This window comes from Amblyraja radiata, chromosome 22, assembly GCF_010909765.2.
Source record: "Amblyraja radiata isolate CabotCenter1 chromosome 22, sAmbRad1.1.pri, whole genome shotgun sequence".
NCBI classification, from domain to species: Eukaryota; Metazoa; Chordata; class Chondrichthyes; order Rajiformes; family Rajidae; genus Amblyraja; species Amblyraja radiata.
This window is the reverse complement of record NC_045977.1, coordinates 15,909,504-15,932,551: the sequence shown is the minus strand read 5'-3', so window position 1 is coordinate 15,932,551 and position 23,048 is coordinate 15,909,504. Positions and strand designations below refer to the sequence as shown.

Below are 23,048 nucleotides of genomic sequence, written 5' to 3'. Positions count from 1 at the left end.
TGAAACGGTTCTCCCATCCTCAGTAGCAATATTTAAAAAAGAAGTGGGTTGACAGATCCCGAGCTTTGTATTCCCCCGAAGCTTTCTAAGATGCTGCTGTTTTCGTTCTCCGCCGGTTTCTGACAGCTGAGGAGCGGTGTGATTTATACGGAAGGATGTGCAAGCGTTTCTGCCATTAATGCAATAAGTATCTAGTTTGAAGAAAATAATGATAATTGCACCTTGTGGACTAAACCAGGAGTAAGTCTGAAGAAGGGTCTCGACCCGAAACGTCACCCATTCCTTCTCCCCAGAGATGCTGCCTGTCCCGCTGAGTTCTACAGCATTTTGAGTCTAAATCAGGTTTGCGAGCAGCTGATGGTCGACTACACTTAGTCTTGAACATTGAATAATAATATCTAATAGGGGGATCGAATAGTCTTAAAATCATTGTATCTTCAATGTGACCATAAAATACAATGCCTTCCATAATGTTTGGGACAAAGACCCATCATTTATTTATTTGCCTCTGTGCTCCACAATTTGACATTTGTAATAGAAGTGGTTGAAGTGCACATTGTCAGATTTTAATTAAGGCCATTTTTATACATTTTGGTTTCACCATGTAGAAATTACAGCAGTGTTAATACATAGTCCCCCCCATTTCAGGGCACCATAATGTTTCGGACACGTGGCTTCACAGGTGTTTGTAATTGCTCAGGTATGTTTAAATTTCTCCTTAATGCGGGTATAAGAAAGCTCTCAGCATCTAGTCTTTCCATCACCTTTGGAAACTTTTATTGCTGTTTATCAACACGAGGACCAAAGTTGTGTCAATGAAAGTCAAAGAAGCCATTATGAGACTGAGAAGCAAGAATAAAGCTGTTAGAGACATCAGCCAAACCTTAGGCTTACCAAAATCAACTGCTTGGAACATCATCAAGAAGAAAGAGAGCACTGGTGAGCTTATTAATCGCAAAGGGACTGGCAGGCCAAGGAAGACCTCCACAGCTGATGACAAAAAAATTATCTCTATAATAAAGAAAAATCCCCAAACACCTGTCGGACAGATCAGAAACACTCTTCAGGAGTCAGGTGTGGATTTGTCAATGACCACTGTCCACAGAAGACTTCATGAACAGAAATACAGAGGCTACACTGCAAGATGCAAACCACTGGTTAGCTGCAATACTAGGAATGCCAGGTTACAGTTTGCCAAGAAGTACTTAAAAGAGCAACCACAGTTCTGGAAAAAGGTATTATGGACAGATGAGACGAAGATTAACTTATATCAAAGTGATGGCAAGAGCAAGTATGGAGGAGAGAAGGAACTGCCCAAAATCCAAAGAATACCACCTCATCTGTGAAACACAATGGTGGGGGTGTCATGGTCTGGGCATGTTTGGCTGCTGAAGGTACTGGCTCACTTATCTCCACTGCTGATACAAATGCTGATGGTAGTAGCATAATGAATTCTGAAGTGTATAGACACAAGTCAAGTCAAGTCAAGTTTATTTGTCACATACACATACGAGATGTGCAGTGAAATGAAAGTGGCAATGCTCGCGGACTTTTGTGCAAAAGACAAACAACCAAACAAACTATAAACACAATCATAACACACATATTCTTTTACATAATAAATAATGGAAGGAAAATCGTTCAGTAGAGTTAGTCCATGGTGAGATAGGCGTTTACAGTCTGAATGGCCTCTGGGAAGAAACTCCTTCTCAACCTCTCCGTTCTCACCGCATGGCAACGGAGGCGTTTGCCTGACCGTAGCAGCTGGAACAGTCCGTTGCAGGGGTGCAAGGGGTCTCTCATGATATTGTTGGCTCTGGAGTTGCACCTCCTGATGTATAGTTCCTGCAGGGGGGCAAGTGAAGTTCCCATAGTGCGTTCGGCCAAACGCACTACTCTCTGCAGAGCCTTCTTGTCCTTGGCAGAGCAATTCCCAAACCAGATGGTAATGTTCCCGGACAAGATGCTTTCCACCGCCGCTGCGTAGAAGCACTGGAGGATCCTCGGAGACACTCTGAATTTCCTCAATTGCCTGAGGTGGTAAAGGCGCTGCCTTGCCTTACTCACGAGCGCTGAGGCGTGTGATGCCCATGTCATATCCTCGGAGATGTGGACTCCCAGATATTTAAAACAGTTCACCCTATCCACAGGATCCCCATTTATCCTCAATGGAGTGTCTGCTCAATCTGCTATCTGCCTATCTGCTCAAGTTCAAACAAATGCCTCAAAACTCATTGGCTGGCAGTTCATTCTACAGCAAGACATATAAAAGGCATGCTCAATTGGGTTCAGATCGGGTGATTGACTTATTTGATCATTATCCCAAACATACTGCTAAAGCAACAAATAAGTTTTTAAAAGCTAAAAAATTGTCAATTCTTGAGTGGCCAAGTCAATCACCCGATCTGAACCCAATTGAGCATGCCTTTTATATGTTGAAGAGAAAACTGAAGGGGACTAGCCCCCAAAACAAGCATTAGCTTAAGATGGCTGCAATACAAGTCTGGCAGAGCATCGCCAGAGAAGACACCCAGCAACTGGTGATGTCCATGAATCGCAGACTTCAAGCAGTCATTGCATGCAAAGTATATGCAACAAAATACTAAACATGACCAGTTTCATTTACATGATATTGCTGCGACCCAAACATTATGGTGCCCTGAAATGGGGGGACTATGTATAAGCACTGCTGTAATTTCTACATGGTGAAACCAAATGTATAAAAATGGCCTTTATTAAAATCTGACAATGTGCACTTTAACCACATGTGATTTTTTAAATTATTTTACAAATCTCAAATTGTGGAGTACAGAGGCAAATAAATAAATGATGGGTCTTTGTCCCAAACATTATGGAGGGCACTGTATTAATAGTATTAATCTGTTATGTGATAGAGAATACCTTTTAATAACCTCTCACTACTAATGCTTTTCATATTTGGAACTTTTGAAAGCAGGTTCCCTTTATGAGATGACCGGATGAATTTATGCAAATGGTATTCAGATCAACAGAAATTTTAAATTAAAGTCAAGATATGTATTATTATCTCTAACGTCAAAATAAAAAGATTTAATGTAAGCAGGCACTAATGAACCTCATTTCTACATAAAGTTGGTGATGTTGTCCAACCCAATAAGCAGACCCTTTCAATCATGCTCTGATGTCTTAGGTTGAGCATAAACGTTTAAAATGCTTGTGGATTTTTTTTTTAATCCCCCCCCCCCCCCCCACGAGTTATCCCTTGGAGCTCAATTTATTATTTTAGCGATTTGGAAGGGTTGTGTTGACTCTGAAATTGATTGGGATCAGATGCAAAATATGCGATTGTAGGCTCCATGCACTCAGCACTTCACCGACGCAAATGAAAGACCTGATGTCGCGTTCACACCGCACAAATAAATAGTAGGTTTGAAATGTCAGGAAGGCGTGCGCTCTCCTCCTTGAGATTCAGCAGCAGGCATAGAACAGCTGAGGCAGTTTCCAACAGGAGACATCACCCGCTGTAGGAACTTGTACGCTCTGGTTAGCTTTGTATGTGAATGGATGGCGCTGAAACCCAGCAAGGACCTTGTCCAAGATAGACACAAAATGCTGGGCCAGGCAGCATTTCTGGAGAAAAGGAATAGGTAACATTTCTGGTCGAGACCTTTCATCAGACTGTCAGGGGAGAGGGAAACTTGAAATGTGAAGAGGTACAAAGAACGAATGAACGAAAGGTAAGCAAAAGGACAATTCAAAGCCAGCAACGATAATCAAGGGAAGGTGGAGCCCACAATGGTCCATTGTTGGCTGTGGAGAAGGTGATAACGAGTGGAACTCACAAGTGAAACTAAGCAGGAGCCCAATGAAACAAGTAGGATGACTAGAGTGGGGAAGGGACAGAGAGAGAGGGAATGCAAGAGTTACTTGCATCTCAGCCGATTGAGCTGTTGACAAACACGTTGTTTTGGCCATGGATGTGATGTGTAATTTTACAAATGGACGATCATTTTTAATTGATGGCATAACTGGCAGTCAATGGGATTGGCAGGTAGAGGCAATTATGTTTTTAACTAGAAATGTACTTTTGGAGGCTTTCAGGAATCGAATGTGAAAACTGTTCAAAATGTCATATTTGTTTAAAAAAAAAACATCCAACTCACTTTGATCATTTCTTTTTTGATCCAAATTAATAAATTGTATTTGCCATCATAAAGCTAGCACAATATCTTCACACCCTTTTGAGTTTAGAACAATCATACAATATTTACCTATTGTTCAATGAATCAATATTAATTCACAGGTTGTTGATTTCTCTAATTTCAGGTAACCCCTGCATTTCCACTCCCCCACCCTAGTCGTTCTACTGGTTCCACTATTCCCATCCTTGTATCCCTCTTGTTAACACATCTTCCCCAGCCACCAATGGGCCATTACGGGCTCCACCCTTCCCTTAGTCATCTGTTTGCTGACCCTGATTTGTGTCTGACCTTTTCCTACTTCCAATCACCCATCCCTGCCTCTACTTTCAGGCTGAATAAGGGTTCCATCCCGAAACGTCACCCGTCCTTTTTTTTCCAGAGAAGCTGCCTGGTTAGGAAGGAACTGAAGATGCTGATTTTTTTCAGGTCCTTTCAGGTTAGGCAGAGGTTTATTGCACCTCCTCCAAAGTCGTTGTTCTCGGTGTGGTCTCCTATATATCGGCGAGACCAAGTGCAGACTGGGCGATCGTTTCGCTGAACACTTGCGCTCAGTCCACTGTTGGCCAACATGATCTCTCGTTTGCCAAACATTTTAACTCCCCTTCCCATACTGACCTTTCTGTCCTGGGCTTCCTCCACTGCCGTAGAGAGGAAACACACAAATTGGACGAACAGCACCTTGTATTTCACTTGGGCAGCTAACAACCCAGCAGTGTGAACGTTGATTTCAAGTAACCCTTGCATTCCCTCCCTCCCCCACCCTAATCCTTTTACTAGTTCCATTGTTCGCATCTTTGTATCCCTCTCCGTATCACCTCTTCCCCAGACAATAATTGGCCAATGTGGGGTCCACCTTTCCTTTGTCATCTGTTGTTGGTCCTGTTTTGTTCTGGCCTTTTCCTATCTCCAGTCCCCCCTCCCTTTACTTTCAGTCTGAAGAAGGGTTCCAACTCCAAAGATGCTGCCTGAGTTACTAAGTTACTCCAGCATTTTGTGTCTATCTTCGGTATAAACCAGCATCTGCAGTTCCTTCCTACACTTAATTGATTTCCTATTTTTAAAAATGAACTTGTATCTAATTATATCAGGTCCATCGTTCTTTAGTGAAATAAGAAGAATTTGAAGTCGTCGTACCAACTTCGTCCATTTTTTCATATAGGTTTTAAGATGGTAACCAGTCAGTGTGGTGGGATGTGAGGCATAGTTCAGGAGAGGTTAATGTGCTATTTTAAATCACTCTCCATGTAGGACCAGGTGAATATAGACTCACGCTAAACCTGCAATTGTTCTACTAATTGAATGATGTGGTAATCTTAATGTATAAATTAAATCTAAATTAACATTCTGAAACAATTTGAACCACAGGGGCATCAGAAATAGAATACATCATTTAAGGAAGTGGTATGATAAGCGTACGGAATCAGTAGGTAATTGACCTCGGAATTGCAAGCACTATAGAAATATAACTTTGCCTATCCAAATAGGATATCTTCAATTTACTACAGGTCTATGGTGCACTAACCGTGAAATTAGCATCATAGGTCTCCGGGATAGTGTTATAGAGTCATACAGTGTGGAAACAGGCCCTTCCGCCCAACCTGCCCGCACAGACCATCTACACTAGTCCCATCACTTGCCTATGCTTGGCCCATATCCCGCAAACCCTATCCTATTCATGTACCTGTCCAAATGTCTCTAAAATGTCATGATAGTACCTACCTCAACTACCTCCTCCGGCAGCTCGTTCCACACACCCACCACCCTTTGTGTATAAAAGTCACCTCTCAGTTGTTTGTTAAATCTCTCCCTCCTCACCTTAAACCTGTGTCCTCTGGTTCTCGATTCCCCTACTGTAGGCAAAAGACTCTGTGCATTTACCCAACCTATTCCTCTGATGATTTTGTATACCTCTATAAGATCACCCCTTATCCTCCTGCGCTGACCAAAATCTTAAAATAACAATTAGACATAACAACATTGATAGATCTCGGGACCACCAATGAAAGCATTGTGGAAGCACCCATTCTGTAATCATTATTTAATTGGCATTTATGTCTGGCCTTCTCAGTTGAATCTTCTGAGACTTTGAAAATAGACATTTAATTTTCCTGTCATTGGCAGTAGGTTAGAAAAATTAAGGTATTTGATCTCAGTTTATAGAAGATTTCATGTGGCTCTTTTGGGATATTAGAAGTTGTTTGTTCATGAGTCATGGTTCAAGCTTCTAGATGGATTACCCGACAGATTATAAAGGATGATTATATTGAGTTTGGTAGAATAAAATTATAAATATATTTTCAGCAATTGTCTCATAAAACATAACATTTGCGAATAAAGGAGATAACTTATTTTAATCAAGATCTAATCATTTTTAAATTACTCAATTTGGTTTACAAGCTACATTAAATATATACATTTTAGATAACTTGCAGCTTTTATGAAGGTGGACAGCTCTTCATTAAAATTCGATATTCTTGGAGCTGCTTCCTAGCTCAATCAAATATTTGCCCACAATAGTTATAAAAAGTTGTTAGTGGAAATAATATACATTTTAGCTGGCCACATCCATTTATAAATGTGTTATTATCATCGACTTGTTTAGATAGCAACGTGAAAAACTTAGTTAGGAAATTATTGATTCCTTGGCTTGGCATGTTTTTCATCTTATGCATTGTAATATAGAGTCATAGAAACATTCAGCACTGAAACAGGCACATGCCAAACAAATTGACCCATCTAAGGTAGTTCCATTGGCCCACATTTGGTCCATATTCCTTTAAACCTTTCCTATACATGTACCTGTCCAGGCATCTTTTAAATGTTGTTATAGTACTTGCTGTGTGTCCCTTAACTAATTAAGTTGTTCGGCCTGTTTTTTTATTATCCTCTGGCAAACAATTAGCCTTGAAGTGAACAACAGAAGGAAACTATTTAACACCTTACTTATCTGCATCAGGCTTAGAATGAGAACTATCTACATAAAGAGAACAATTCAATTATGGTGTCAGTGAAGGAACAAAGATAAATGAAAAAGAAAACAAACACAAAGTGCTTAAGTATTTATCATTTCCGACACTTCCCTACCATTCCTTGACCTCACCATCTCCATCGCAGGGGACAGACTCCTGACCGACATACATTACAAACCCACTGACTCACATGGCTATCTGGACTACACGTCTTCCCACCCTGCCCCCTGTAAAGACTCCATCCCCTACTCCCAATTCCTCCACGTACGCCGCATCTGTGCCCAGGATGAGACATTCCATACTAGGGCATCGGAAATGTCCTCGTTCTTCAGGGAACGGGGATTCCCCTCCGCCACCATAGATGAAGCTCACACCAGGGTCTCATCCATACCCCGTAACACTGCTCTCTCTCCCCATCCCCGCACTCGCAACAAGGGCAGAGTCCCTCTGGTCCTCACCTTTCACCCCACCAGCCGGCAAATAGAACACATAATCCTCCGCCATTTCCGCCACCTCCAACGTGACCCCACCACTCGCCACATCTTCCCATCTCCCCCCATGTCTGCCTTCCGCAAAGACCGCTCCCTCCGCAACTCCCTCGTCAATTCTTCCCTTCCTCCCGCACCACCCCCTCCCCGGGCACTTTCCGTTGCAACCGCAAGAAATGCAACACCTGTCCCTTCACCTCCCCCCTCGACTCCATTCAAGGACCCAAGCAGTCGTTCCAGGTGCGACAAAGGTTCACCTGTATCTCCTCCAACCTCATCTACTGCATCCGCTGCTCTAGATGTCAGCTGATTTACATCGGTGAGATTAAGCGGAGGTTGGGCGATCGTTTCGCCGAATACCTCCGCTCAGTCCGCAATAACCTACCTGAACTCCCGGTGGCTCAGCACTTCAACTCCACCTCCCATGCCCAATCTGACCTCTCTGTCCTGGGTCTCCTCCATTGCCAGAGTGAGCAACAGCGGAAATTGGAGGAACAGCACCTCATATTCCGTCTGGGGACCTTGCGTCCGGATGGCATTAACATTGAATTCTCCCAATTTTGCTAGCCCTTGCTGTCTCCTCCCCTTCCTTAACCCTCTAGCTGTCTCCTCCCACCCTCCCATCCGCCCGCCCTCGGGCTCCTCCTCCTCCTCCCCTTTTCCTTCCTTCTCCCCCCCACCCCCCATCAGTCTGAAGAAGGGTTTCAGCCCGAAACGTCGCCTATTTCCTTCGCTCCATAGATGCTGCTGCACCCGCTGAGTTTCTCCAGCAATTTTGTGTACCTTCGATCTTCCAGCATCTGCAGTTCCTTCTTGAATGCTTAAGTAACTCAGCTGGTTAGGTAGCATCTCTGGAAAGTGAAGTTCGGGTTGGGACCCTTCTTCAAATGAATTGTAGTAGGGAGGGAGAAAGCTGGAAACTGAGGCAGGGCAAAGTCTGGCAAGTGACAGTTGGATAGACACAAAAAGCTGAAGTAACTCAGCAGCTCAGCCAGCATCTCTGGAGAAAAGGAATGGGTGATGTTTCGGGTCGAGACAGGTGGATACAGGTGAGTGGCGCTTTCAATGGTGGATGGGTGAACAAAGGCCAGAATTGAAAATGACAAAAGGCTGTAAAAAAAAAAAAGGAAAGGAAAGGAGTGAAATGTGTAGCCAAAGGAAGGAATATAGGTGGAAGGGGGAGGGGGGGAAGGAAAAAGAATTCCCTCAACTATTGGCCTTGTTGCACAGTAGGATTGAACAGAAAATAACAAATATGCTAAGGTGGAAATAAATTAAGAGTGGCTAAAAATAGTACATTAATGTATGAATTGGTGTGATCTTCTACAATTAATTGGATTCAAGAATGGTTCTCAAAGTTTAGCAGGAAGTGAATAAAATCCCACTATTTAATAAAGAAGGGAAGGAGAAAACCAAAGAGAAGACCAGTTAGTCTGACATCAGTAGTAGGGGAAAAAAATTTGGAACAGCATAATTAGAACATAATAACAGGATGCGGCAGATCAACTTGGATTTACAAAGGGGAAATTGAGTTTCACAAACCTGTTGAGAATTTGTTTTAAGGTTGCAACCCTCAGAATAGATGATGGGAAATCAATGGAAATCAGATATTCAGTAAGCTTTTGATAAGATGCCAGACAAGAGGCTATTAACTATCTGCATTGGGGCAATATATTGACATAGATTGAGGATTGGTTAAAATATACAAAACAGAGAGTGGGAACAAACATTTCATTTTTGGTTAGGGAGATTGTCACTAATTAGGTGCCACATTGGTGAGATTGGTACTGCGCCCCCAGTTATTCACAATATTTATCAATGTTTGCATAAAAGAACCAAATATTGTTTACTGATGATACAAAACTGGTGAGCAAGATGCAGAGAATCTTCAAAGGAAAAAAGGGCAATTTAACTGGGTGAGGACATGGCAAATAGTGCACAGGTATCACGTGGGAAAATATTAAGCAGAAACCGTAGCATTGTGGAGTATTTGTAAATTGTGAGAGACTGAAAAGGGTTGGTATTCAGAGGGATCTGGGCATCTTCTTATATTAATACCTGGAAATTCAAATACAGCTGTAGCAAGTGGTTAGGAAGGTAAGTGGTACATAGGTCTTCAATACAATATTTACATAAGAGTAAAGATTGCAATTTATATAAAGCTCCAGTGTATATGAATAACTGAAAGTTAAAATGCAGTATTAATGAGTGGTTAGGACGGCAAATGGTACCTAGGCCATTAAAGTAGTATTTATATAAAATAATAAATATTGCAATTATATAACTCATCCGTGAGACTGCAATTTCAATGTTGTGTACACGTTTGGCATCGCTACCCGCGAAAGGTTATACTTGTAATGGTGGAAATAGGTCAAATGTTCGCCAGATTCCCAGGATGGGAGGATTGTCCTGGACAGCGAGATTCATACTGGGCATATTAGAGTTCAGACGACTGAGAGGTGATCTCATTGAAATGCAGAAATTTCTTACTGCATTTGTCAAGGAACGCCTTTACCCGAGGACAGTATGGAGTTCACTATCCATGAAAGTTGTGGAGGCTCATTGTTGAGTTCAAGTAAGAGATTGGAGACACAATGATGTGCAGCTGCTAAACTCTGGCATAGAACACAAAGTGTTATAATAACTCAGCGGGTGTGGGCAACAGCAGCATCTCTGGAGGACTTGAATAGGTGACATTTTGGGTCGAGGCCCTTCTTCAGACTGGGTCTAGACCCTTTTTCAGTCAGAGATTGATAGATTTTTGGAAAAGGAATTCAAAAGATATGTATAAATGATGCTGAGGTACAATATTAGCCATAATCTTCATTGAATGGTGGCACAAAAGGGAGTGTCTGAATGCTCTACTCCTGCTTCTAATTCTCATGTTCTTATTAATAAAACTGTCATCAGTATCTTTTCAGCCCACCTGAAGTAAATTGGTCTCTGTAGTTCTCACAGAAGAGCAGGCAGAAACATTTATTTCATGCCAGTAACCATTCAGATTAGCACATAGGCATCCCATCTTTCACTACCAATTTCAGAATTTTGGGAAGTTTCTCCCCAATTCCTTACATTAAAATATTTACCCATTAGAAATCTAGTTATCACCTATCATGTGCATTCTGCATGTCCACTGCATATTCATCCTTATTTGTTATCAATGCACAACACAGTAGCAAACCCTCCTAACTAACCCTTGCCCCTCCTCCATGGCTCAACGTGGAGTGACATAGTCTGTCAAAGTGGTAGTGAAATGGTTATGGTCATACAGCACAAAGACAGCCTTTGGTCCTTTGGCCCAGCTTGGCCATGCCGACCAAGGTGCCCCATCTACGCTAGTCTCACCTGCCTGTGATCGTTCCATATCCTTTTAAAGCTTTTATAACAATGTACTTGTCCAAATTTATTTTAAATGTTGTTAAAGTTTCTTGCTCAACTACCTCCTTTCACAGCTCATTCTATATACCCGGCACCCTGTGTGAAAAAGTTGCCCCCTCAGATTCCTATTAAATCTTTCCCCTCTCACCTTAAACCTATGGTGCAAGAGATCCTCAAAACACTGAACAGTTGTGTTGATTGATTGGTGGAAAGATATTGCATGGAAACAGGCCTATTCGGCACAACAAGTCCACACCATTCACCGATCACTGGTTCACAGTAGTTCTACGTTACACATGTGGGGCAATTTACAGAGACCCATTAACCTACACCAACGTCCAAGGTGCCCCATCTACACTAGTCTCACCTGCATATCCTTCATTCCATCCATATCCTTTTAAAGATTTCGTAACAATGTACTTGTCTCATTTTATTTTAAATGTGGTTAACGTTTCTTGCATGTTTTTTTGGATGTGGGAGGAAACCAAAGCTCCTGGAAGAAGCCCACTCGCTCACAACGGCAATGTGCAAACTCCATACAGACAGCACCCAAGGTTAGGGATTTACTCAGTTCCCTGGCACCGTGAGACAGCTGCTCTACCAGCTGTACCAGTGTGTGGTGTTCCTCAGTTTGGTCACAGCTGCTTACCAAGTACAACTTCGATTATAACTTCCAGTATAGTGAATAGCTTTACATAACAAAGCCAAACTGGAAGGGTTTGAGGAGAAGCAATATTGTTTGCAAAAGTTATGTCATCAGATATCACATGGCGAGGTGTTAGAAGTCCAAACAGTTGGACATTTTATGATAAAATCTCCAGCAATGCCTAGAACTAGAAAAACCCTCCCTTCACCAGGCAGAGATCAAAACAGGAAAAATCAATGGCTTTGCCCTCCTGGGAGAAATCAGGCCACCTTTAACACCTCTGTAGCTGAATGGATACAGTAGTCAAGCACAAACTGATAATGAAACTCGGACTTCAGATGATTGTACATTTTCTAACAGATAAGAAAGTCCATATTTGTTTTCATCAAGCAGCAGTATCCTAAACATTTTATTTGTTCTTTTTTTTAATTAAACAGATTTTTGCTGCCTCTACTCTACCTGTAAATTCATTCCATGGATTTAATATATGTCCAAAAATATATATTTTATTCACCTGAGCACCTCCATGTTCTTCTATCTCTTTAATTTAGGTTTAAATATATTTTTGGATTTATATTTTCCATAATGTTCACATAAATCATTCACCAATTAATTAGTCTGGCAGTGATGGCAAATTGTTAGATTATGTCAAGTGATTGTGAAATATTTAATATATTGTAGAAATGGCATTAATTAGACAGAAACATTTGTGTTTTCAAAGAGTCTCCAAAACTATTCGTTCAAATTTTCAAAACTTAAATGGATTATAAAGCATCACTATATATAAGTGGAGTAGACAAAGTGCTTTTGAACACTATATATAAGTGTCGGTATGGCAACTGCTCTGCCCAAAACTGCAAGAAACCGCAGAGAGTCATGGACGCAGCCCAGTCCATCCCACAAATGAACCTCCCCTCCCATTGATTTCTCATACTGCCAAGGAAAACCAGCCAAAATTATCACTCACACCCCGGTCGTTCTCTCTTCTCCCCTCTCCTGTCAGGCAAAAATTACAAAAGCTTGAAAGCATGTACCACCAGATTCGAGAACAGCTTCTTCCCCTCAGTTATCAGACTCTTCAACAGACCTCTCATATGCTACGCATGTGATCTTGATCATCCAATGAATCTTATTGCATCTCTTGCACTTTTTCCCTGCACTTTCTCTGTAGCTGTAACACTATTGCAGAAGAGTTGGGTGGGGGAGGGGCACAGTGGCGCACTGGTAGAGCTACTACCTTACAGTGCCAGAGACCCGGGTTCAATCCCGACTTCGGGGGCTGTATGTGTTTATATGTTCTCCCTGTGACCTGCATGGGTTTTCTCCGGGTACTTCCACTTCCTCCCACACTCCAAAGACGTACAGATTTGTAGGTTAATTGACTTCGGTAAATTGTAAATTGTCCCTAGTGCATCGGATAGTGCTAGTGTACAGGTTGGCACGGTCTCCATGGGGCAAAGGACCTGTTTCCACGCTTTATCTCTAAAGTCTAAAAGTCTAAAGTCTACCTGCTGTACTAATATATGGTATGATATGCTTGGATAGTATATAAAGTTTTACACTGTATCTCATTACATGTGACAATAATAAATCAATGCCAATATCAATGAGGCCAAAGTTAGTGCCTTGCCTGCGTCAGAAGGATTAAAGTCCTACAGGCAGATTTGGACAATGATGGAGAATGCACTGCTTTTCAACTGAAATTTTAAAATTAGGCCCCATCCATTCTTTCAGATAGAAGTAAAATAACTCATGACATTATATTGAAGAATTTCAGTTCTGTCCCTCCAGTCCTAGCCAATATATGTTTCATAATAAACCTCACAAAAAACTTGTTCATATCACACTGTTGCTTGCAGGAATTTGCTGCATACAGGTTACCTGTCTGTTCCAAAATAAGGCTGTTTCTCCATCTTGAAAGGGTCACAGAACTAAAAGGACATACCTTTGGAAAGGAGATGAGGAAGAATTTCTTTGGTCGGAGGGTGGTGAATCTGTGGAATTAATTGCCACAGATGGCGGTGGAGGCCGAGACATAGTGTATTTTTGCAGAAATTGAGATACTTGATTGGTAAGGGTTGCGGGGAGAAGGCAGGAGAATGGGGTTGAGAGGGATAGATCAGCCATGATCGAATGGCGGAGTAGACTTGATGGGCCGAATGGCCTAATGTTGCTCCTATGACATGAACTTCCTTTCTCCATCACAGCAAAGATGCTGAAATTGTGAACCTTTTGCCTACTCGGTCCTCTCCCCACCCCACCCCATTGTCACCCTTCTTCTAAAATAGTTTGGAGACATCATCAACTAATATTCTCCCTCTCGCTCCCTGAGTGAACAGTTCACTTTCTACCCCAAAATATTTTAAGAGAAATTTGGAACTCTTCCTCCTCTAACTCACTCTCCCTAAAAGGCTAATAAAAATGCAACTCTTTTACATGGATAATGTTGGGACACATATGGAGTACTGTGTTTAGTACTGCTCTCCTTATTTAAGAACGTGAGTGTACTAGCAAATTGAGAGAAGGTTTAATAGAGTAATGCCTTCAATTGGTGGAAAGGATGGATAGCCTAAGCTTATATCTGTTGTAGTTTGGTAAAATGAGGGGTGACTTGATTGAAACATTTAAAATCCCTGATGGTTCACCACAGGGTGGATGTGGAGGTTTCTTGCTGGAGGACAATGTAATAATAATAATAATACATTTTATTTGTGGGCGCCTTTCAAAAGTCTCAAGGACACCTTACAGAATTTAACAAGAGTAAAAAACATATAATCGGAGTAAAATAAATAATAAAGATATCACCAATACACAAATTAAAGACAGAATTCGATCTATTTCAATGTAGAATTCGATGTAGAACATGTTTAAAATTGTGGAGTCATCCATTCAAGGCAGAGGAAAAATAATTTTCTCCACAGGGTTGCAAGCATTTCCCAATATTCTTCCTTACATGGCTGTGGAAATGAGACCATGGAAAACTTTTAAAGGAGAGCTAAATAGATACTTGCTAGGGGAGGGGGTAAAGGGTAACTAGGGAAAGGCCATAATGAAGAAATGAAGTTACAATTAGATCCGATTTGATCTTAAGAGTCCTATAGCATGGAAACAGACCCTTTGGCCCAACTTGCCCATGCTTACCAGGATGCCCCATCTACACTAGCTTGCACTAGTCCTACCTGCTTGCATTAGGCCCATATCCCTCTAAACCTTTCCTAATCATGTACCTGTCCAAATGCCTTTTAAATCTTTAAATCTTATTCAATAGCTGGTTCAGGCAGCATCTCTGGAGAACACTGATAGGTGACATTTTGGGTCGGGACTCTTTTTCAAACTGTTTATTGCCCTGTCAGATAGAAGACCTGGCCTATTCTGATACAGAGAAAACAATTTACCTGAATTTGTACAATTCATTATTATATCTGGTAGGACTCGACATAACCAGGGAGGTTATGAGGTGATGTTCATCAAACTTGGACCTCCTCATGCAAGGGGCCACTAACAGCTAGGTAGGTGTGGGAGTGGTTGGTGGAGATGGAAGAGAGTGGACAGCAAGCAAAATGCTCGCTTGGAAATGCTGAAAGGGGTGAGGTGATTGGCGATGGAATCCTACGAAATTGAAAAAAATAATCAATTGAATGCATACTCGTGGCGAAGAGGGGAGCTCTATCCTTGCCCTGTCCATGAGAGAAGGGGCGATAGCCGAAATATGGGAAATAAATAAGATGCAGACAAGGGCACTGTTAACGATGGTGGAGGGAAACCCATGATTCAGAAGGAGGATAACTGAGAATGTAGTTATGTGGAAAATCTCATCATCAGAGCAAATGTGATGGAACAGAGGCTCATAAGTTTATGTCATAGGAGCAGAAGTAGGCCATTCAGCCTGTCGAGTCTACTCCGCCATTCAATCATGGCTGATCTACCTTTCTCTCTCAACCCCATTATCTGGCCTTCTCACAACCCTTGACACCCATTTTAATCAAGAATCTGTCAATCTCCACCTTAAAAATACCCAAGGATTTGGCCTCCACAACTGTCTGTGGTAATGAATTCCAGATTCACCATCCTCAGACTAAAGAAATTCCTCCTCATCTCTCTAAAGGTGCGCCCTTTCATTCTGAGGCTATGCCCTCTGGTCCTAGACTCTCCCACTAGTGGAAACATTTTCTGCATCCACTCGATCCAGGCCTTTTACTATTCTGTAAGTTTCAATGAGGTCCCACCTCATCCTTATGACCTCCAGTGAGTGAAGGCCCTGTGCCGTCAAATGTTTATCATGAGTTAATCCAATTATCCCGGGTGATTCACAGAGTAGAATCCATGCAGGAATCAGGGTAGCACAAACAGTAGATGACATAGTTGCGGGGATACAAGTCACTGCAGATGCTGGAATCTTTCATAAATACAAAGAGCTGAAGGAACTCAGCTGATCAGGCAGCATTTATGGAGAGAAATGACAGACACCATTTTAGGTCAGGATGCTTCTTGATATAGCTGTGAGAGTCTGCAGGTTTGTACTGGATCTTAGTTGCTAGCTTATTCCCCAAGATGGAGATAGAGATTTGGAAAGAGAAGCAAAAGACAGAGAACGACCATGAGAAGGTCAGAGCTGGGTGGAAATTTGTAGCAAAATAATGAAGTTTTGAATTCTGCAGGAGTACAGGATATACTGAAAAATTAGTTGAGATAGGGTGCTAAAGAACCAAAACAAAAGCCATTCCATGTAATCCACAAAGAGGAAGGGTTATATGGGCCTATGCAATTTTCCATAGAGACACCTTTGATTGGTGAAGTCACTGGAGTTTAGAAGGATGAGGGGCAAATCTTATAGAAACATATAAAATTATGAAAGGACTGGACAAGCTAGATGCAGGAAAAATGTTCCCAATGTTGGGCGAGTCCAGAACCAGGGGCCACAGTCTTAGAATAAAGGGGAGGTCATTTAATACTGAGGTGCGAAAAAACTTTTTCACGCAGAGTTGTGAATTTATGGAATTCCCTGCCAGAGGGCAGTGGAGGCCAAGTCACTGGATGGATTTAAGCGAGTTAGATAGAGCTCTAGGGGCTAGTGGAGTCAAGGGATATGGGGAGAAGGCAGGCACGGGTTATTAATAGGGGACGATCAGCCATGATCACAATGAATGGCGGTGCTGGCTCGAAGGGCCGAATGACTTCCTCCTGCACCTATTTTCTATGTTTCTATGTCTATGTTTCTATGTGAAAGTGGGAGGAGTTGAAGAAGTTATTCAAAGCATGATCAGGCAAATAATTGCATTGGTAGGGAACTGATGAGGTTTCTGTACACAGACGAGGCGGACGGTGTGAGGAGGACTATAGGAACTGGATGTCCATGATTAAGGTAGGCCAGAAGATGGGTTCTGTCTCAAAATAGTGTGCCCATTCCCTCCAGAGATTACTGCTCAGTTGATTACACCAACACTGAGTTACTCCAGTACTTTGCGTTTCACTCACAATTCCAATATTTAAATTTCCTTGTGTCTCCATAGAGATAGGCCATTTGGGACCAAGGAATTGGAAGCTGCCTGTGGCAGAAGGTATCAGATGTTTACAGATAAGTGGGACAGCGCTGAAGAAGAAGGCAAGAGGAAATAAGTTCAGTAGAGCGGGAGTGGAAACAATGGGTCTGCTTGTGGACCTTGGACAGGAGGTGTAAGCATGCTGTGTAGAGTAATCAAAGTCAAGAGTTGAGGAAAGATCTCCAGGAGATTGGGGAAAATGACTGCAGAGCTGAAAGAGTTTTAAGGGTAGCATAAGCTAGGGTGGTGTCCGATTCACCTCTATCCACATTGCCTGACATTGGACTTTGTTGCCGAGAACTATATTTTGCATTCTATCTTTTCTTTCGCTCTACTTGTGTTTGGCATGATTGTATCGCTGAATGGTATTATCTGATTTAATTGGCTAGCACGTAAAACAAAGTTTTTCTCTGCACCTCGGTACACGTGATAATAATTAACCTAAACGGGGAGGAGAAATATTGCCTTTATATTGTTGGAAAGGAATGTGCGTCGGTGGATGGGCCTGGGCCGTTCTCATATATACATTATCACATTATATATATTATCTCTATTATTCTTTCATCTAGTTTATAATTACCTAGAGTCAAACGTTCAACCTGTGCGGTGGGTATGTATGCTCTTGGGGGAAGGGGCAGGGAGTGAGCCGGCTAAATCCAACATAATCACTACCTGGGCTCCAAGATCAACTATGCCAACTCTTCTCAAGACGCCGCCGTTCCAATGCGCTTGCGCCCAATTCGCAGTGCTCGCTGGAAGCTTTCGTCCCCCCCGTTCCTCCCTGCGTCGTGAACAACATTCACCGGGAACTACATCTCCCAGCATGCCCCTCCGCCCCTCCTGCGTCGTGAACAACATTCACCGGGAACTACATCTCCCAGCATGCCCCTCCACCCCGACCGGCCAATCAGCAACCTGGGAACCGCAGGGCGTCGATGAGGTAATGGGTCGCCGAGCGCTTTCAGTGAGAGAATGCTTTGATGAGGTCCGACCTGATGAACAGATGGAATTTTATTCGGGGAGGAGGGAGAGTGGATAGAGGAGGGAAACTTCTCTTCCGCTTCACCCCTTTTCCGGCTGTTGCTGGAATATAGACGCCTGTGTGATATATATATATATATATATATATGTTTTTGTTTTTTCCTGGAGCATGGGGGGGAAGCAGAGAGAGGAGGGAAAGGGAAGTAGTGAGTGAGGTGTGCGCTGAGCTGCCAGGACCTGGTGCTGCTGGCGGCGGCGGCGGCGCGCTTTGATGTCGGCTCGCGGTGCAGGGGCTTCGAGTTAAATCGTTGGAGGCGGTTAGTCGCGAGCGGGCGGGAGGGCGGGCGGCGACGGCAACGGGAGGCAGAGGCGTCGACATTTTTCCTCGGCTCCAGGCAAAGGAAAAAAAAGCTCCCAACTCCCACCCACCCCCCCATCAAAAAAAAAACCCCCTCTCTTCTTCAAGATTAACGCCGTTCCGGGAGGGTGTTTTAGAAAAAAATCTGCTCGGGTCTTTTGTTCATTTTTTTAGTTAATCGAGGAGGAGGCGGGGGGGGGGGGGGGGGGGGGGGGGGAGAGGGTGTTTGATAAAATATAAATATATATCTGTACACTAAGTATCATGCAAGAGCCGGGGCGGAGGCGGCCGACGCCGCCGTTTCTACCCGGCCGTCGCGGCGGATCGTCGTCCTGGAAGAAACTTTGCAACAGATTCGGCTGGATCGAGGAGTTGCTGCTGCTCGCCGCCGTACATGTGTAGGACGGGGAGGGTGAGAGTGAACAGGTAAATCCGACCCTTTCTGTGTTTGTTTGTCTAGGTACGTGCGTGTGCGAGAGAAAACATAGAAGGGAGAGGAGCTGTGAAAGTGGCTCAGCCACTCTGCGGCAAACTATTTTTTGGTGGTGGCGTGGGGTGGAGGGAGGGAGGTGAGGTTAAAACAACTGCAAAAGTAGTTATACTGCTGAAAAGTCTTGGATTTACACTTTGGAGAAAAAAATGGAACTTGCACTTTACCGGGGAGAACATTTTGTCACTTGCACTTTGGGGAGAGCATTTTGAGACGTACACTTTGATGAGCAGATCATTTTGAGACTTGCACTTTGTTGGGGAGAAAAATCTGGGACTTGCAACTTTCTTGATCGGTTTACATGGATCTGGTTTGAAATGCACTTTTTTTTTCCTGACGAGCAATCTTGCGCCATATGCCAGATCTTTCTACTTTATAGCAACAAAAGAGGAAAGCTGCAGTTCTTCCATAAAGGAAATATTAGGGGTTTTGGAAGGCGAACGGCAAATAATCCAGTTATTTAATGGCTGGAAACTTTGCCCAACTTCACAGTTGTTGGTCCAAATAGTAGTGACATCTGTTCGCGTTCCTGAGCTGAATTAGCTGTTACATTGCATACAAAAACATTAGCTGAACACAAAAGTGGTGCTTCAGCGTTTGTTCATTGGTCTTAACGTTACTCTTCGTTGACAACTAAACATAAAACCATTGACCTGTATATATTTAGCTTTTCAACGGCAGTTTTGGCAGGTGCTCTCCGTTTTTTTTTTTTGCACTGATCAGTCTGCATATTGCCTATATTTTAGCTCCTCATCAAAAAATTTTAATTACAATTTAGTATGTATTCAAAACATTGGCTTTCCTTCTCTCAAACCCTCCCCTCCACCCGACGTCTGTTTGGACCATTTTCGGGGCGGTGGTGTGGGGGGGGGGGGGGGGGGGGGGAAGCGTAACAATTTTTTTAATGAAAATAGATTGCTAAAGATATTTCATTTGTAATCAAGTAGTTCAATACAATTATTTCACTGACAGGCGAGTACTGGAAGTATTAAGAATTGAACCTGTTGCAAACAAGGTGTAGTTACGATTTGATTTTTTGGCGTGGTTTAAGCATTAGTAGGACATTTGACCTCGGCTGACCTTTGAACTTCGAATATAAACTACTCCTTTGCCTAACAAGTCGATCCAGAAATCATTATAGCCCCATGAACATAGACACATTAAAATGAGGTATCTTGAGTTCTTAATTCAATTGTTATTAAAAACTATATACAGAGGATGAAGTGGACACGTTTAGGGTATGAAAATCAAATATCTGGAACATTTTGCCTTTGAGTAAGGTTTTTATACAGAACGCATTAATGCCCACGCTAGAAGGGGTAACTTGAATCTCGTGTAAATATGTACGGTCTCTATAACGGGTTAAATTAAATATTGTATGTGCTCACCCATATTGTAATTAATTCTGAAGAGGGATACTTTATGTTTGGATGGTACTAATTGGTTCAAAGTACTGATTGTTTAAAGGATAACAAGTACCAATGTGTGTAAAAATGCTCCAGTGACATGAACGATAAAACATCTGAGGACTGCTGATGGTATTTCGAGATAACTGCAATTTTTATTTGATAGTTAAGAGATTTTAACACATGTTCACTATTTCTAATCAGATATAATTACACACGAAGACCTTTTAAGTTGTTTTGCATTCCGGGATTTGACTTTCTTACAGACTCTGCTGAATGCCTTGCGCCCTTAATCATTGTATTTTGGTATACCAACATGAAAATCTCAAATCCAATGCAGTTCGGATGTTGCAATTTTGGTAAATAAATATTGTTACTTCCCCTAGAGTGAGTTGGTGTAAACCCCAGTTTATACATTGTAGCATTTGGCATGGCGATGGGAAATTATTTGTATCTACCAATGATCCATACCTGTTTTCTTTGGGAATATAAATGTTTTGTGTTTTAACCCTGTCTAGTATTTAAATCATTTTTTTGCGCAAATTGGTTTGATTGCGAGAATGACATCGTGTGGAATACAAAGGCATTCTACTAAAGGTGATTGACATTCGCGGGAGCATTGAGACTTTGCTTTGTTCTAAATACATATCACGATCAACAGAAAAAGTTGAATTTATAATCTTTAGATTTTTTTTTGCCGGGTACAATTAGTGGATTAGGCCAAAGGATTTTCGGTATGTACGATGTACGTATCTGGATGTTTGGTGAACTCCATGCAGTATCTGTACTAAGGCAGGGGGCGCTCTCTGGACCGTCTTAGAGGGGGCCAGGGAATGTGTATGTCTCCTGAGTGTGCGAGAGATTGAAAATAACAAAGAAAGTGTTTAAATATTTTCTTGTTGTTATTAATATTTGGGCGTTTGGACTTTAAAGATCCCCGATGCACACGTCAGCTGAGCACAGATTTTTAAAGGCAGGACGCGAAGCCAGGAGCGTGTTTAATTGCAGTGTGAGGTAGCTGTGCCTGAAAATGTGCAAAGGGTGAGTTGAATTGTGCTTGGATTTTATGCCAATCATTTCTAGATCAAGTTTAGATGAGATTTGTTTCTAGCGAGATCTTCGTAGATTGGTTAACGCTATGATATTCGATATTGGAAAGTCGTACAACATGTAGCGTGTTTAAAACGGAGAGCTTGGACCGTTTCTATTAGAAACAAACGAGAACAAGTAGCTTAAAGGGGTCTCGTTTGCACTTTCCCATCCCCCCACGTTGTTCGAGAGGCCAAGAAATGAATGTGATGCGGGCTGCAGATGCATCAGTCAGATCGAGAGGACTTGTGCAGAAACATCTCGCAAGTGCAAGGTATAGCGATTCTGTTCCAACCTGATCTGCAATCGCTGCAACTAGCACGTTTAGATATATCTATTTAACTATAGTTTGAAGGTGGACGAATAAAGATTTGCCCTTCAGGAAAGGATTCAGTAGTAAAAGTATCTAAGGAATAATAGCTTAAACATTGCAGCAGATTAAACGGCGATTGTAGGTGGTTTCAAAACATCAAACGGGGAGGCTGCTTTTAAATGAAGGTCGATGCCTGCGAGGAAAGAGTATCGTTTGATTATTTTTATATTCGGTATATGCCAGTGGAATCGGGGTTTTTTTAAAACTATTTTAATGGCTCTTTAATTTTAAATATTGCCTAAATATATCTGGATTTTTTTCGAGTCGTGATGGGTGTTTAATTTTTTTCATGGATTCATTCTGCAACACAAAATATGTTTTCAAGCAGGATTTAAAAAAACAGAAAATGAATATATTTATCAGCAGTTGGTTCCCCCATGGAGTGCATCATTGAAAAGTAGGCCACTCTAAGATCTAATGTAGATTGTTTTTTTAAAATCCTGATATTCAGGTCTTCCCAATTAGCACAATGCAACATCTTTAATCAGATAAATTAATTCTGCAGAAATGCACCAAATTTGAATTGTATTTTGTTGGAAATTTGCACCAATTCAAGTCTGTGCCCACAGTTTAATTTGAGATTAATGGGATTGACACCGTTGCAAAAAGTATTGTGTTATGTCATCACAATTGCAAAGTTTACTTTAGATTATCAAACTGATTGTGAGGTGCCTGGGGTGGGATTTCCCAGCAAAATGTTGGGGCTTTCATCTGAGATGCACCTCCACACTTGTGGGAGGCAGAATGTTACAGCCGCTCATTATACTTATGGTTCTCTCATTTTCATTTAATGTCTTTTGCTTCCCTAAAGAGATCCCGTTAAGTATTGTAAGGTGTTCATTAATGTTGTACATTTATGTTGGTTAATGTTCAATTTAGTCTTTGATTCCATTATACATTAAACACTGGTTTAGTTTGAGTTGACAGCCAGCTTTTAGGAAATTTTGATTTGCAATTCTGTCATCTTGGAGACAATTTCAGTCTTAAAAGAGCTCTCCGTTGGGGTTTATTTGGTACCTTTCACAATTTTGTGATAAAGGAATTGCAGTAGTCATTTTGCACGTGGCAAGTTCTTGCAATCAGCAAAGCAAATGTATACAGAAATAGCAGGAGAAATAATCATGTCGCATCTAATGTTGAGAGTTGATG

At 42.0% G+C, this 23,048-nt stretch overlaps 1 protein-coding gene and 1 long non-coding RNA gene across 4 annotated transcripts in view; one reads left to right on the top strand and one right to left on the bottom strand.

Annotated features, from left to right (window-relative positions):
• LOC116985626 overlaps positions 1–17,924 on the bottom strand; it is a 28,805-nt gene extending 10,881 nt beyond the window's left edge. The window contains exons 1-2 of one of the 2 annotated variants that reach the window (XR_004415316.1): positions 17,875–17,920; positions 13,608–13,656 (exon numbers count right to left, since the gene is read on the bottom strand). This is a non-coding gene — a long non-coding RNA (uncharacterized LOC116985626). Of the gene's footprint in view, positions 1–13,607; positions 13,657–17,782 lie in introns of both variants that reach the window. The other variant, XR_004415317.1, reaches the window with a different exon arrangement.
• A 242-nt stretch (positions 17,925–18,166) lies between these two features.
• Positions 18,167–23,048, top strand: part of axin1 (axin 1) — a 136,946-nt gene continuing 132,064 nt past the window's right edge. The window contains exon 1 of one of the 2 annotated variants that reach the window (XM_033040475.1): positions 18,167–18,967. The gene's annotated coding sequence lies outside the window, so the exon portion shown is untranslated. The remainder of the gene's footprint in view (positions 18,968–23,048) is intronic. The other variant, XM_033040476.1, reaches the window with a different exon arrangement.